Raw genomic sequence first — 13,590 nt, forward strand, 5'->3', positions numbered from 1 at the left:
ATGTATTCTGTGTGGACGGGGTCCATCTATCTGCATTAGGCAGTTCTTTTTTCCTTCTGGAGCTTAGAGATTTACTTGCCACAGTTCTTCAGGTGCAGTTGTGGGGTGCTCCTTCCCTTCCTTCTTTGGGTGGGGCAGGAAAACGCTAAAGGTTTTCCTGGGTGGCGGTTTTGGCTAGTGGGGTGGGCAGCCTGGAGCGGGTTGGCCATCCTGAAGGGTAGCTCGTTGGGTAATCCTGGGGGTATTAGTCAAGAGTTAGTTTCGGGTTCTGTTAGGTAGGGAGTTTAGGCATAATGTGTAGATTGGAATTTTATGATATAAATAAATAATGAATGTGTTCAAGAAATGTATTATGCACCTGTCTTAAAATAAAGTGGCCTTTCTTGCTCCTTGAAGAAGTGTGGACAGTGATTTCTTGCGCGAGGGGGGACCCAGGGAGAGCCAGGCGCGAGCTGGTCTCTCCCTGGGCGTGTTCGCGCGAGAATCAGTTAAGCAGGTGGGGTTGATTGGGGGGAGGTATTAAAGGGAAGTCAGGCTGGCGGTTGGGCACGGCGTTAGAGGGAGGCAAGGGAAGGGAGGTTCTTTTTGCCCCACCCTCCCTCCCTTTATTCCTTAGTTAGGTTTTTACTTGACGGTGCTCTAGGCGCTGCTCTGGTCTTCGGGCCTTGCCACTTTTAGGACAGGTGTCTTTGTTCTTTTAGGAGGCGGTTTTGGCTAGTGGGGTGGGCAGCCTGGAGCGGGTTGGCCATCCTGAAGGGTAGCTCGTTGGGTAATCCTGGGGGTATTAGTCAAGAGTTAGTTTCGGGTTCTGTTAGGTAGGGAGTTTAGGCATAATGTGTAGATTGGAATTTTATGATATAAATAAATAATGAATGTGTTCAAGAAATGTATTATGCACCTGTCTTAAAATAAAGTGGCCTTTCTTGCTCCTTGAAGAAGTGTGGACAGTGATTTCTTGCGCGAACAGTGATTCAGCTGGCGATGTAGATCAGTTTTGAAGCGTCTTTGATTCTCGTGTCAGACGTGCCTGGAGGAGGCTGTACGCACGCGCTCTCCGCAAGGAATCCACGGCCTCAGGCAGCACTCGTCTAAGTGTCGGGCGGCGGCACGTGAGCGCACAGGTGCCAGAGCCCGCCTCGGCTAAGATAGCGCCCCGGGCCGAGAGAAATGTGGCGCCCCAGCTGATGGCAGTGAATTAAATGTCCAAACAATGCGGTGCAATTTTATGCGTGAGTATCTCTACCTGGCTAACACATGGGCGTAGGAACTGTGGGGGACGCGGGGGACATATCCCCCCCAGATTTTGGAGTGGGGGGGACACAGGGGACAAGGGTGGGGGGGACGAGGGATCAAACAAATTTCCCCTCTACCTCCTGAGAGGGAGATTGGCAGGCCATTAGCGCGCGAAAAAAAGTGCGAATTGCGAGAGGTGATGTGTGTCCTAATGGCCCTGCATTTGACCTGGCGCCTCTCAAATGATCCGATAGTCACAACATAAGGTGACGTCATAGGCCACTAGCCCCCCTGCCTCTGCTCTTTTGAAGTCTCTGTGTGGCGCAGCACCCCTGAGGCTCAGGGAATTATTTAGTTCTCACCTCAGCTTCCTGTAGCCAGTGCTCTTGTTATTATTATTTAGTTCTCACCTCAGCTTCCTGTAGCCAGTGCTCTTGTTGATTTGCTGGCTGACCTGACCTCGTCGTTGGATTTCTCTGTTGCCGGCTTGAAGACAGAAGGGCTGCAGGCAGCAGCACGCTCTGACGCTCGGTTAACTTGTACGTAGGGGCAAGAGCTGTGACACTGCATTGCCAGGGGCGCCTGGTGACATTTGAAAGTGGTGGGGGTGTGGGGTTTACAAGTTGTGACTGAGTGAAGTCTGGAGTGCAGCCTGAGCCTCGGCTCAGCAGCCTCGCCCTCACCTCTGCTGCCAGTGCTGCTTTTTAATTTTTTTTATTTATAGTGCGTGAAAGCCCTCTCCTCGTCGCATTTTGTTTAAATTGTGCCCATGTATGTTCTGTCTTAATTCCGCACTTTGAATAACTCCCGATAACAAAGGGCCCTTTCACGCCGTGTTTCTGTAATTATAGATTGGAATTGTGTAAATGTCACCACGGACTAGTGTTTGCAGGCCTGTCTCTAAATTCGGCTATTCACGGGCATTGTGGCTCAATATTCTTGCTTAAATGTGATACTTTTCTAATTATCTGAATTTGGCTTACAAAGTAGATTTAGTTTTATGAGCGCGGACGTGAGAAATCTAACCTCATAAGAACTGGGAATTAATCAGACGGCCGCTTACAAGGCTTTCAAGGGGCGAATGAAATACCTGCGAGGTAGGAAGATGGGAAAAGATTTTGGAGATTGTTGTGCGAAAATGGACATTCGTGTGTTTTTAACGCATAGGCTAGGGTTGCTAGCGCTACCTTCTGTTCTGTCATTCTTGTCACTGTCCATTTGTGGGCAGCGTCCCGCACCGTTGTTCTTGGCATGCAGTCAGTGCAGTGAGTGTATACATCGCAGCCCCAGGTCACCCCACACAGCCGCAGCTCCGCACACACCTTTGGTTCTCTGGGCACACCAGGTGCAGGTCTCTTCTCGGGCCCGGCGCGGCGCAGCCCAGCCGCAGATTGTACACTTATATAATGCTCTGTGTTGACGTGCTGTAGTGTTCTTTAAGAACTCTGAGGAAGCCTTTTGGAAATTTTCAAGACTTTCTTCCTTAAACTACTGTGATACTTAAGACTGTCAATGTTTTCAGTATAACTAGATTCGTACTGACACATCTGACATTAGGTCAAAGGTTTTTTTTTAATATTCATTTAGGGGATGGTGCTAGACATTGCTGTATTACATTGTGTATTCAGATTTGTCAGTGTGTGAAATGATATGTGATCACCTTATGCCTACACTGTAATTTTCATTTAAAAGGCAGGGGCGGCTGGTGACATTTGAAAGTGGTGAGGCGTAAATACTGCACTGTGACGCGCGCAGCGAGCGAGGCCCAACCACCTATGGGGGATTCGGGGGTTCTCCCACGAGAACATTTTGAAAAAAGAGTGGGCAAATGGTGCATTCTTAAGCACATTTGAGAAAGAGGTATCTTGGCCAATACATCTCTGGGAGTAGCCATACAAGTCTCTTTGCACTTGCACAGATACATCTCTCTCCCTGCATTCGCATAGGCACAGTCACCCTGCACTCATAGACCCATTACTCACCCTTCCCTGACACATCACTAAGCCAGCATTCACCCATCCACATCACTCACTCTGGACTCACACAGGCACATTGCTCACCATGCACTCACACAGACATCACTCGCCCTGGACTCACACAGGCTCACTGCTCACCATGCACTCACACAGACATCACTCGCCCTGGACTCACACAGGCACACTGCTCACCATGCACTCACACAGACATCACTCGCCCTGGACTCACACAGGCACACTGCTCACCATGCACTCACACAGACATCACTCGCCCTGGACTCACACAGGCACACTGCTCACCATGCACTCACACAGACATCACTCACCCTGGACTCACACAGGCACACTGCTCACCCTGCGCTCACACAGACATCACTCGCCCTGGACTCACACAGGCACACTGCTCACCATGCACTCACACAGACATCACTCACCCTGGACTCACACAGGCACACTGCTCACCATGCACTCACACAGACATCACTCACCCTGGACTCACACAGGCACACTGCTCACCATGCACTCACTCAGACATCACTCGCCCTGGACTCACACAGGCACACTGCTCACCATGCACTCACACAGACATTACTCACCCTGGACTCACACAGGCACACTGCTCACCATGCACTCACACAGACATCACTCACCCTGGACTCACACAGGCACACTGCTCACCCTGCGCTCACACAGACATCACTCGCCCTGGACTCACACAGGCACACTGCTCACCATGCGCTCACACAGACATCACTCACCAAGGACTCACACAGGCACACTGCTCACCCTATACTCACACAGACATCACTCTCCCTGGACTCACCCTGGACTCACACAGGCATACTACTCAACCTGCACTCACACTTACATCACTCACCCTGGACTCACACTTACATCACTCACCCTGGACTCACACCGGCACACTGCTCACCCTATACTCACACAGACATCACTCACCCTGGACTCACACAGGCACACTGCTCACCCTGCACTCACACAGACATCACTCACCAAGGACTCACACAGGCACACTGCTCACCCTATACTCACACAGACATCACTCACCCTGGACTCACACAGGCACACTGCTCACCCTGCACTCACACAGACATCACTCACCCTTCAATGCACTGCACTCAATAGGTTTCATGTCTTTCAGCCTGTCTAGGCCCGACATTGCCTGGTGACAGACTCCAGTACATAACACCACGTCAGCTGGGGCCTCTGAGCAGCTGGGGGTGCTCAGCACAGACCCAAGAATGCAAGCAGCCCCCCACAGACACTGGTGTTATTGTAGGCTGTTCGTCACTGCAACACCCTACACTGTGACTACTTGCCTGCCTTTCTCAATATTTCTCTTCATAACTATGCGATTGTATACGTATTGTATACGTTTAACGCGCGTACGGTCTCGCACAATGGGCGATTTGTATAGGGTCACTGGAAAGTCCACAAGGTTGTCCCTGTCCCCCCCAGAAATTTAGTGTCTCCTACGCCCATGGGCTAACATATGGCCTTGCTGTGCGGGGCACACTGCACGCACTGCTTCAAGAAACCAGGGGCTATTCGTGCCAGGTGGTCTACAAAGTGCACTCCACTTCCTGACCAAAACATGGTTCTGCCATGCCAGCGCTAGACCACACATGAGCCGTCACCCAGACATTCCAGGGCTGAAGAGGCACTGCACTGCTCCAACAAAGGATGACAGTCATGCTGGGCGCCCACAGAGCACTGCAGTGCTTCATCAAAGCACGTCCACTCCTGGCACTGAGGGCATGGTGTGCGCACTGCAGGGTTTATGAAAATGACCGCTTTGCTGCGCAGTCCGTGAGTGCTGCTGTGTAAGACTGTAGCAAGGCCATATTGGGCCCGCATAGTGCTTAAAGTGTGAACGAATAAGTGCCCGGGCCCAAAGTTTCTCACAGAAATCCCAGAACGGGACTATCGGACGTCGGTGGTGCAATAGTTACCAAGGCTGCGTCGTCGTTATTCCAGCTCATTGCCTCTATAGTCCACGACCAGCCACTCCCTGCCCCTTTCTTGCTCTAGCAGGTTCCCTCTCATCCCTACTTTGTTTCTCTGAACTCTTTCTATCATTCCATTCTGTCCTCTTTCCTCTGTTTGTGCGTTCTCTCTCTTACCCTGATACCTCTGAGGTGGTGAAAATAAGTGCCTGTCGGTCCATCTGCAATCGCCGGCTTAAAGTAAGCTCTGTGCTTGGCCAGGGTCCCTGGATCTCCCCGCCTGTAGCTAGAAGGCCATGGCACACGGTGCAGGTTTCCCTGGTTCATGACTAGGCGCTGCAGCTTAGGTTTTTTCCCCCTTTGCATTCTGGGACATGTAGTACTAGTTTTATAATAAAAAACAAAGCAATATCGTGGAGTGGAGCAGCTAGACATGAATGGACACGGGAAACATTGCAGGCCTGGACCAACCGCCTAGACTTCGAGAAACAATTGAAAACGGAATTGTTCGGACCATCATACGATAAAGAAGTGACTCGCAGATACAGTCCTGGCTGACGAGATGTCGCCATGTCACTGGGACACACGGCTCTTCTATCATTGGACTTTTCTATTACATATCATTCTCAAATTGGCTCAATTAAAATGAAACAAGACTATAACCCCCGTAACGCACTGAGATATGAAATCAAATTCCGGCACTGGAAAAGGTGTGTCTGGTGACATGGCGTCATGTTGTCACCAATACTCATAAGCGAAGTAGAACAGCCGTGACTCGATGTGTGACCAACGAGTTGCTGATACCACAGCTTTCACCCTCACTACTTGACTGTTTAGTACCCGTTCAACTCTACCAGTCTGATTGCAGCCAGCCATGTCGGTTAAGTACAATATCCATAGAATTCCACAGAAACCAGTGTTTAACGTTCCCAATTGTATCCACAGCCAATCAGATCAAGGAATATGGCATGACACTCCGGCGTGGCCAAAAGGCTAATTTTTAGCATAAAAACAAAGTAGCAGACATAAGCTGCCACAGATGTAACGACAAAAGTTTGGTCCTGCATGAGCGCCAGGAAACAGTGACACAGTTAGTGTGTTATCCAAGCGCCCCCAGCCGCCCACATGGTAACAATTACAAGGAACTGTTAGAAGCGCTCCAGAAAAAAATAAATCTCTCCACATGTTGATGCTACATACTTCCGGGGAGCTGGTGGACGGCCAGCACCTCGGAAGTATGTAGCATCAACATGTGGCCGTCCACCAGCTCCCAGAGCCGGAGCGCCAAGGGTTAAAGCCGTGCCCTACGTTGCGCTGTAACAACAGCTCAAGGGAGGAAAACTCAGCCGAGCACGCACACCAGATGCCGGATTCTGTGGTTCCTTTTCTATAAAATCACTTTTGCAAGAGCCCTGCGCTAAAGACAGCGTGGGCGCGTTAACATCGGCCTGTGTGGGTACCAGCAGAGCGGTCCGACTTACCGTTGCCGCCGGAAGCCTGGCATCGTCCGGTGAGGTCTGAATCGACGCCGCTGCTCTGGTGGCGGTGGCCGGACTGCGTCTCCCTGGCTCCCGTCCGGTTGTTGCAGCGACTCAGCGCTTCCCAAACCTTGGGCTCCCTTGGCGCGGAGCCCTGGCCCCGGGCCACGTGACCCGCTTCCCTTTGTAATCGTCAAGGCAGCGCCTCTCGCCCCAGGGAACAAGTCTCTCTCTAAAAATAAAGGCCATTAAAACCAGGAACAAAACATCCCAGCAGAGGGGGCAGGAATTCCCGCCAAGGACTGCGCGAAAGGGGCGGGGGTCGCGATTGTAGTAAACTTCCTGCTTTTAATCAAAACAAGGGCTCCCTGGAGGCTCTGAAATGGAAGCCACATCACATTGCGAATGTGAGACAAAGTCTGCAGAACGTGCTCGATTTCCTCTCCGCGGGCTCAGGATCGCTCTCCTCCTCTTCGTCAGAGTTTTATTGCGGGAGGGCCGGGCCCTGCAGCAGCCTGTGGATCATGGATGGCTCACAGTTTAGAGTTCTCTCCTGCAACATGTCCAAACAGGCGCCTCGAAGAGCTTATCTCTTCAGGAGCAGGGCTTTTAAGAGCTTTTTAACCGTCAAGCGGCCTCGTGACGACATGTGTGTCACTGTCCTGGCTTCCTTAACTAACAGCACTTTGCATGCTGGGACTTGTAGGATTAAGTTTAGACTGGACAACCAGAAACTGCAAATCTCAGCATGCTAAAAGGGTGGAGCATAAAAGTGAGGAGTGGCGGAATGTGGTGCACATGAGGCTTTACTTGGCAGCTGCATTTCAAATAAGGGAGCCATGGCTCCATAGGTTAAGGTGGCATTCAGCACGAAGAATATGCTGAAAAGGCGGAGTGGGTGAGGTGGGGGCGCAAGTGTGAAGCACTGCTGCTTTTGTTACTGCGGGCTGATATTGTATTGTATTGTAATTGCGCTTATGTAGCACTTCCTACCCCATACGAGGCGTAGAAGCGCTTTTTCAGCAAGTATCACACTACTCCGGAACCCATAAAGGATTAGTGGTGAATTAGTATGGTGCAATATGAAAGTAATTTGAGTGGTGGGTATGTTAGTCAGTTATTTGGATTGATAAGTATAGAGGAGGGAAAAGGTTTGCATTTATATAGCACTTACTACCCCTGACGAGGCATAGAAGCACTTTTTCAGAAAGTATCACGCTACTCGGGAACCCACAAAGGATTACTGGTGAATTAGTATAGAGCAATATGAAAGTCATTTGATTGGTGGATGTGTTAGTATTTGGATTGATAAGGATAGTGGAGTGATAGAAGATGGAAAAGGTTTGCATTTATATAGCGCTTGCTATCCCTGATGAGGTGTTGAAGCACTTTTTCAGTGAGGAACACACTACTCCGGAACCCTTAAAGGATTAGTGGTGAATTAGTATAGTGAAATACGAAAGTATATTGCAGCACCACTGCAAAACCAGCCCACAGTAACAAAATCGGCCTCCAACCTTCACGCCTCCCGGGGAAACGCCCAACACCGGGTACGGCCAGCCTGCCTCTGGAGCTACTGGAAGCTCTCCTGCTACCTCTATGTAGCTGTCCTGTGGGCAGCCCATCCTTACTAAATCAGAAGCCTTTGATTGGTTGAATAAATATATAAATGCTAAAATTGTAAAGTGTGTGTTCGAGACAAAAAAAGTGTGCATTTTCAGAAATCATAAATTGTTAAGAGAAAAATGGATGAAAATCCCCAATATAGTTAACACTGATATGTGAGTGATAAATCATACAGTGTTGGGGAGAATTATTACTACTGCCTTGGTGTCTGTGGCATTGCAGCGATGGTTGTTATGCATGACCCAAGTAGAGGCATTCCACTTTTGACAAAGCCTTTTCTACAATTCTGCTGGCAACTATACAGAGACTGAGGTGATCATCGCTCATGATCTTGCATATGGCAGCCACACTGATGTAATCTTGTCTTATATGGTCATTATTACACCACTGATAATATTAGTAGCTCTGAATGATTTTAATTAAACATACAAAGCTCTTATTACGGAAAAGGTTGGAGATCACTGATCTAAAATGGGTCACAAACAGGAGGCCTCAGGAAAAAAAAATCTGCCGTTAGCGGGAGTCTTGCAGTTAAATCTTATAATGGCTACAGAAGAAAGAGCTGCAGAATGGAATGTGCTAGATTTATCTCTCAGTAAAGCACCTGGGTGCAGCACTGTGGAAGTATTTATAGGTGATAGTCAGGATTTTAAACTCTCTTCGTCCTTTCTCTGTGAACCAGGGTTAGGCCAGTCTCAGACGGGAATCTCTGTCCCAGATTTACTAAGGTTTTGCATTAACAGAAAATGGTGTAAAACTGCGCCGCATGGCTGCAAAATTTCCAAGGTGCATACATGAGGAGCTAATCCAGGCCATGTTTTTTCCTTTAAATTCTTGGACTTGTTGTTTCAGTTTTATAATGGAGTAAACAAGGCTGCAAGTCCCAACATTTCCACGGGGCAAAACTTGCCTGTGTCAGCTAGTCAAGTGTGGAATCAGGATACTCGGCAGGGCTGAGCATGGTACATACTCTCTAGAGGAAACAGTGATTAACACTCGAAAGGTGTCCTTTTTGTGCTGCTTTGCATCATTTTGTGGCAAGGGGCAGTTAGTTACTGCATACATGCCAACATTTTAGAACAGGATAGTGGGAGATTTTGAATAAAAAATGGGGTCGATTTATTTTCCCCATTGATGTCTATCGAAGCAGAGGCAATTTCTTGCGGGAGACAGCTAAAATAGTAATTTTTGGCATCAAAACTCAGGAGTCTCCAGCCTGAATCAGGTGTATTGGCAGGTACGTTACTGGGACGGATCAACACAAACGGATGTATGACGTTACAACGCATACTTTTACAACGACTACTATTACAACGCATTTTTTACAATGCAAAAACTTTTACAACGCATACAATTACAACGCAGGATTTTACAACGCAAGTACCTTTACAACGCATACCATTACAATGTAAATATTGGTAAGTATATAATTTTTTTTTTAATATAAATTAATTTAAATTATTAAAAATATAATTAAATGTAATGTAATTTTATTTAATTAATTTAATTTAAAATTAACTTTAATTTATTTTTACAAATTAACCCTGTACCCCAAAAACTGAAAACTGACCCTGAACCCTAAAAATACCCCTTTACCCAAAAACTGAAAACTGACCCTGAACCCTAAAAATACCCCTTTACCCAAAAACTGAAAACTGACCCTGAACCCTAAAAATACCCCTGTACCCAAAACTGAAAACTGACCCTGAACCCTAAAAATACCCCTGTACCCAAAAACTGAAAACTGACCCTAAACCCTAAAAATACCCCTTTACCCAAAAACTGAAAACTGACCCTGAACCCTAAAAATACCCCTTTACCCAAAAACTGAAAACTGACCCTGAACCCTAAAAATACCCCTTTACCCAAAAACCCAAAACTTACCCTGAACCCTAAAAATACCCCATACCCAAAAACACAAACATATAATATTTTTTTAAAAATTATATACTTACCAATACTTACGTTGTAATGGTATGCGTTGTAAAAGTACTAGCGTTGTAAAATCCTGCGTTGTAATGGTATGCGTTGTAACAGTTTTTGCGTTGTAAAAATTTCGTTGTAATGGTAGTTCGTTGTAAAAGTTGCGTTGTAAAGGTTGTTTCCCACACAAACACCTATAGGTTTTGCCATATAGCCAGATCTTCTAAAATAACCAGAATCCAATTTGCATAACAAACGACAGCGTCTTGAAGCAGGGTTAAACAATTCATTTCTAAAAAACAAAGATGCATTAAATGTATTCTGATGTGCACAGCACATATTAAATCCTAGGATCCTTTCAAGTGTTTGTCTAAAGATTCGAATTTGCACTGGAAAATTATGCTGTCAATTCAAAATCTACACCACACAGAGCACCCTCACCTCTGCACCTTGGTGCATGGCTGTGCATTGTGTAAGGTAGCCTTGTAAGAGCACCAGGAGAGCACAGTAGGCCAACCTTTGAAGATATGGCTCAGCACTGTGTTTTCCCTACTATGCATAGATAATTGCATGGTCCTTGCCTATTTCCCAGAGTCATACTCCACCAGGTTATGGAGGTGAATATGTTACCAAAAATCCTCAGTAAGGTAGTTTTCCACATCTCAGAATCCAAATTTAGCCACGATGCTGTGTTAATAGCAGAATTGGGGTACCCCATTAGTTTGGAATAGGGCTTCAGTGAACTGTGATGGAGGAGTAAAGGCTTACTCAAAGGAAATGAGTGCAGGCTGGTTTCACATCCAATGTTCTTCATAAATTATCACTCCAGTCATGGGCATGTCTGTGAAAAGGAATGTCTTTAACATATACCTCAAATGAGATAATTAATATTAAAATGAAAACCAGACTCGCCCAGCACTTGCTCTTCCAGTGATATATTCCAAAAAAGATTTATGGAGTCTATCAGAGCATAAAACAAAATGGCGCCTACTACTTGTACTTTGAACCTTTGAGTGTTCCTCATGTACTAACTAAAGGAAGTTTTGGAAGCAGTCTGGTCACAATCTCAACAAAGCCACCAGGATTCAGGAAACAACTACTTTGTTTACAAACACACAGACAGCCAATGAGGTCAGAAGCTTAATGTGACATACCCAATATTGTGAAGTGTCAGATACAGTTTAAGTGAAGCGGGATTCCCAAGTCTCTGGTAATGTGAGAATTTAAGAAAAAAAAACAATATTGTTTAAATATACTGAAATCTAAGTTGGAATTATTCCTACATTCACTGGTATCCTAGAGCTCATAAATGTCCTACTTGGGCTGTATAATAGACATAAAGGCCAGTACCATCCATTAGAGACAAGCAAGTCCTTCAACCAAGTGTTTCTAGTGCCCCGTTAGATACTGGTAAGAGTTTGATGTGGGGTAGACTTAATGGATCATCTCTCACAAGGGTCCGTGAGTCCTTTTCTCTGCATCCTGGGGTTTTCAGTGGTTACCTACTAGCTACACAGGTGTCTAAGGGCTTCAAACTCCAGCTGAGTACCCCAGTTACTTCTTTTGTGCACTTGATATTCTCTCTCCCGTGAGGATGAGCAGTCAAGGTTTATTTCCAAGAAGCTTTTGAGGGTTTGTAACTCAGACACAATGGTCATTGCGCTGAATAACCTGAATGTCTGTTCAGAGCTATTTCCTTAACAATAGCATGTTCTTTATTTACATGTATGTAAAAAGTAGATTTAAAACTAGTCACAATCTAATAAGTCCAAAAGCATGCCAGATCACCATCTGTACCAAAGACCTGAGCCCACATTTTAGTGCCTGCACACCAAGGCACTATACTTGGCCTGGAAACCTGAGGACTCTGAAGGTTCTTGGTTGGTGAGGTTGGTTGAACCTGGGCACCAGTACAAACCAAAAAAATCCCAGAAATAACTGGCAAACTTGGGTTTAAAGTTATAATCCCTCTGTGCCTTCAAATAACAATATATCTAGAAATGCATGGGGTAAATTGATGGTTTAAACATTTCCAGAACCACAGTGATCAATTCCAACTACCACATTATTATTATTTATTAATACAAATTGATATTGCGCACAAATCACCACAGCAGGGGTATCTCGGCGCTGGGTCAATTCAAGCCTGTGATCTAGAACAGTACTGTTTTTTTATTTTTATAAAACTTTTTAGTGATGACATTGTATTAACGTTACACACATCGAACAGTACTGTTTTTAATGCTTTCCTGATGTTGGTGTAGTTAGGGTAAGTTTGAAGAGAGAAAGGCAAACTGTTCCACATGGTGGGGGCCACCTAAGAAAAGCCTCTGGAACCACATCTAGCACGTCAAATGCGTGGAATCAGCTGTTTATCCCAGGAACGCAGATTCCTAGTGGGAAGATAGCGCTTGAGTTTCTGACATAGATGTTGGGAACCTTTTCCCTGAAGTGCTTTATAGGTTAAGCAGCAGATTTTAAAAGTAACTCTTTTCTTTACTGGCAACCAGTGTAAAGAATGTAGAAGAGGAGCCGTGAGCGTTCTGGGCGGCAGATTACAGATTCGCTGTGCGGCAGTGTTTTGGACAACCTGCCACATTAAGTCCTAGAGTAAAAAGAGAAAACATATTCATCTCTGCCTTGAAAAGAGGCATTATAGATTCCCACAGAATGAGCCATGCAACCCAGCGGTTTGAGTATCACAGGCCAGCCACTTTCACAGTCCTGGAATGTATCCTGCACGGCCTTGACCCTTCTCACAGAGCAGATGCCTTTGGCTTGGGTTTAGTCAGCTGATCTACAAGGTCCTCGTGGATCCTGGTGGCTCATTCAATTGAACTTTTCGGGCTTTGGTTAGCTGGGCCTGCTTCTTGTCCTCCTAGTTAAAGGACTGCTCTTTTGCACACTGGAACGTGTAGCTTCTTCTTCCTGGGCAGGGTACAGCAAAAGAGATTCTCCAGAGTCCTAGGCTTGGTCCTTTCCTTGAGAAATCAGCAACTTGCATCCAGTTCCTGATAAACTTCTCTGTAAGCTGGCACAGCAGAGATTTGAAGTTTAGCTAAAAGATACCCTACTGGCTCAAGAGGACCATGTTCATCCCAAAGCAAACATTTGTGGAAGTTGATGAAACAAAAATTCAAGCTTTCTTTAAAATTTGAACGCTCCCACAACCCGGAAAAAAATCACTCTTCATAGGCTTACTTCCCAAACTTTGGCAGGTGAGGAGAGGTGGCAGGGATGTGACATTAGCCCCTGCAGTCTGTGCTGTGCACGGGTGGGGGGTGCAAGCTCCAGGGGGCCCCCTCTGGTATTGTGCATGAGGCGGGCTTCTGGCCTGAGAGCTCCTCACTGGGTCTGGAGTGTAGGTGGCCCCTCCACATATTTTGCCGG

At 46.5% G+C, this 13,590-nt stretch overlaps 1 protein-coding gene across 1 annotated transcript in view; it reads right to left on the bottom strand.

The window, feature by feature from the left end:
* Window positions 1-7,237, bottom strand: part of LOC144823114 (volume-regulated anion channel subunit LRRC8D-like) — a 70,185-nt gene extending 62,948 nt beyond the window's left edge. The window contains exon 1 of the mRNA XM_078681305.1: window positions 6,655-7,237. The gene's annotated coding sequence lies outside the window, so the exon portion shown is untranslated. The remainder of the gene's footprint in view (window positions 1-6,654) is intronic.
* Window positions 7,238-13,590: the final 6,353 nt, after the last annotated feature.

Source organism: Lissotriton helveticus, chromosome 1_1 (assembly GCF_964261635.1).
Source record: "Lissotriton helveticus chromosome 1_1, aLisHel1.1, whole genome shotgun sequence".
Classification (NCBI taxonomy): Eukaryota; Metazoa; Chordata; class Amphibia; order Caudata; family Salamandridae; genus Lissotriton; species Lissotriton helveticus.